Genomic DNA, 3,907 nt, shown 5'->3' with positions numbered 1-3,907 from the left:
AAAAAATAACGACCAACGGGCCTGTCTAGGATTCAAGCGCTTGGCAGACTCAAGATAAGTAAGGTTCTTATGATCAGTCAAAACCACCACGCGATGCTTAGCACCCTCAAGCCAATGACGCCACTCCTCGAATGCCCACTTCATGGCCAGCAACTCTCGGTTGCCCACATCATAATTACGCTCAGCAGCAGAAAATTTCCTGGAAAAGAAAGCACATGGTTTGAACACTGAGCAACCAGAACCTCTCTGTGACAAAACCGCGCCTGCACCAATCTCAGAAGCATCAACCTCGACCTGGAACGGAAGAGAAACATCAGGTTGACACAACACAGGGGCACAGCAAAAATGACGCTTCAACTCCTGAAAAGCTTCCACGGCAGCAGAAGACCAATTAACCAAATCAGCACCCTTCTTGGTCAAATCGGTCAATGGTCTGGCAATGCTAGAAAAATTACAGATGAAGCGACGATAAAAATTAGCAAAGCCCAGGAATTTCTGCAGACTTTTTAGAGATGTCGGCTGAGTCCAATCCTGGATGGCCTGAACCTTAACCGGATCCATCTCGATAGTAGAAGGGGAAAAGATGAACCCCAAAAATGAAACTTTCTGCACACCGAAGAGACACTTTGATCCCTTCACGAACAAGGAATTAGCACGCAGTACCTGGAAAACCATTCTGACTTGCTTCACATGAGACTCCCAATCATCTGAGAAGATCAAAATGTCATCCAAGTAAACAATCAAGAATTTATCCAGATACTCACGGAAAATGTCATGCATAAAAGACTGAAAAACAGATGGAGCATTGGCAAGTCCGAACGGCATCACCAGATACTCAAAATGACCCTCGGGCGTATTAAATGCCGTTTTCCATTCATCTCCCTGCCTGATTCTCACCAGATTATACGCACCACGAAGATCAATCTTAGTAAACCAACTAGCCCCCTTAATCCGAGCAAACAAGTCAGAAATCAATGGCAAGGGATACTGAAACTTAACAGTGATCTTATTAAGAAGGCGGTAATCAATACACGGTCTTAGCGAACCATCCTTCTTGGCTACAAAAAAGAACCCTGCTCCCAATGGTGACGACGATGGGCGAATATGTCCCTTCTCCAGGGACTCCTTCACATAACTGCGCATAGCGGTGTGTTCAGGTACGGACAAATTAAATAAACGACCCTTAGGGAATTTACTACCAGGAATCAAATCGATAGCACAATCACAATTCCTATGCGGAGGTAGGGCATCAGACTTGGACTCTTCAAATACATCCTGAAAGTCCGACAAGAACTCTGGGATGTCAGAAGGAATGGATGACGAAATAGACAAAAATGGAACATCACCATGTACTCCCTGACAACCCCAGCTGGTTACCGACATAGAGTTCCAATCCAATACTGGATTATGGGTTTGTAGCCATGGCAACCCCAACACGACCACATCATGCAAATTATGCAGTACCAGAAAGCGAATAACTTCCTGATGTGCAGGAGCCATGCACATGGTCAGCTGGGCCCAGTACTGAGGCTTATTCTTGGCCAAAGGTGTAGCATCAATTCCTCTCAACGGAATAGGACACCGCAAAGGCTCCAAGAAAAATCCACAACGTTTAGCATAATCCAAATCCATCAGATTCAGGGCAGCGCCTGAATCCACAAACGCCATGACAGAATACGATGACAAAGAGCACATTAAGGTAATGGACAAAAGGAATTTGGACTGTACAGTACCAATAACGGCAGAGCTATCGAACCGCCTAGTGCGTTTAGGACAATTAGAAATAGCATGAGTAGAATCACCACAATAGAAACACAGTCTGTTCAGACGTCTGTGTTCTTGCCGTTCTACTTTAGTCATAGTCCTGTCGCACTGCATAGGCTCAGGTTTACTCTCAGACAATACCGCCAGATGGTGCACAGATTTACGCTCGCGCAAGCGACGACCGATCTGAATGGCCAAGGACATAGACTCATTCAAACCAGCAGGCATAGGAAATCCCACCATTACATCCTTAAGAGCTTCAGAGAGACCCTTTCTGAACAAAGCCGCTAGTGCAGATTCATTCCACAGAGTGAGTACTGACCACTTCCTAAATTTCTGACAATATACTTCTACATTATCCTGACCCTGGCATAAAGCCAGCAGATTTTTCTCAGCCTGATCCACTGAATTAGGCTCATCGTAAAGCAATCCCAGCGCCTGGAAAAATGCATCAACATTACTCAATGCAGAATCTCCTGGTGCAAGAGAAAACGCCCAGTCCTGTGGGTCGCCGCGCAAAAAAGAAATAATAATCAAAACCTGTTGAATAGGATTACCAGAAGAATGAGGTTTCAAGGCCAAAAATAGCTTACAATTATTTCTGAAGCTCAGGAACTTAGTTCTGTCACCAAAAAACAAATCAGGAATCGGAATTCTTGGTTCTAGCATCGATTTCTGATCAATAGTATCTTGAATCTTTTGTACATTTACAACGAGATTATCCATTGAGGAGCACAGAGCCTGAATATCCATGTCCACAGCTGTGTCCTGAAGCACTCTAATGTCTAGGGGAAAAAAAAGACTGAAGACAGAGCTAAGAAAAAAAAATGCTGTCAGGATTTCTTTTTTCCCTCTATTGGGAATCATTGGTGTGGCTCCTTGTACTGTTATGGCTGGCAATCAGGCAACACAGCGTGCAGTAATCAGCGCACATACAGAGATCTGGCAATAACCAAAAACAATAGGACGAGCTCTGAGACGTGGAATCTCTGTAGACTGCAGTACCTGATCTATCCTCACACAACTATAAGCAGCAGTGGATTGCGCCTATCACTACCTATGCAACTCGACACTGCCTGAGGAGCTGACTAGCCTGAAGATAGAAATACAAGCCTGACTTACCTCAGAGAAATACCCCAAAGGAATAGGCAGCCCCTCACATATAATGACTGTTAGCAAGATGAAAAGACAAACGTAGGAATGAAATAGATTCAGCAAAGTGAGGCCCGATATTCTAGACAGAGCGAGGATAGCAAAGAGAACTATGCAGTCTACAAAAAACCCTAAAACGAAAACCACGCAAAGGGGCAAAAAGACCCACCGTGCCGAACTAACAGCACGGCGGTGCACTCCTTTGCTTCTCAGAGCTTCCAGCAAAAGTTAATAGCAAGCTGGACAGAAAAAACAGAAAACAAACTAGAAGCACTTATCTAGCAGAGCAGCAGGCCCAAGGAAAGATGCAGTAGCTCAGATCCAACACTGGAACATTGACAAGGAGCAAGGAAGACAGACTCAGGTGGAGCTAAATAGCAAGGCAGCCAACGAGCTCACCAAAACACCTGAGGGAGGAAGCCCAGAGACTGCAATACCACTTGTGACCACAGAAGTGAATTCAGCCACAGAATTCACAACAACAGGGTACTCTGGGACTGATATATATACACATTACAAATTTGATATTTGACAGTGAAATTATGGGCTGTCCACACGCTCGCACACATGCACACTCACACACATGCATGCTTAAAGACAGAAAAAACACAAGCACACATGCACGCTCACACACTTGAGAAAACACACATACACACATGAGAAAACCACACATACACCCAGGAAAACACACACACAGTGGCATAACTACAAAATTATGGGCCCCGATGCGAACTTTCAAATGGGCCCCCCCACTCCAAAATATTTTCCACCCAAATTCACATTTTCCCTATTCATTTCGCACACTATAGCTTTATTGCAAAGTTGTATAGTGTGACTTCAGTGGCGTAACTATGCTGTGCCCCATCCTGGTATATATTTGTCCCCCGTACTGCCATTGTTATGTAATGTATAAAAGAAAATAAACCATTATACTCATCAGGGACTTACATAGAAGTCATGGGGATCCATATAAGAAGTATAATGCACCCCC

Source organism: Ranitomeya imitator, chromosome 7 (genome assembly GCF_032444005.1).
Source record: "Ranitomeya imitator isolate aRanImi1 chromosome 7, aRanImi1.pri, whole genome shotgun sequence".
Taxonomy (NCBI): Eukaryota; Metazoa; Chordata; class Amphibia; order Anura; family Dendrobatidae; genus Ranitomeya; species Ranitomeya imitator.
This window is presented reverse-complemented; position numbering follows the sequence as displayed.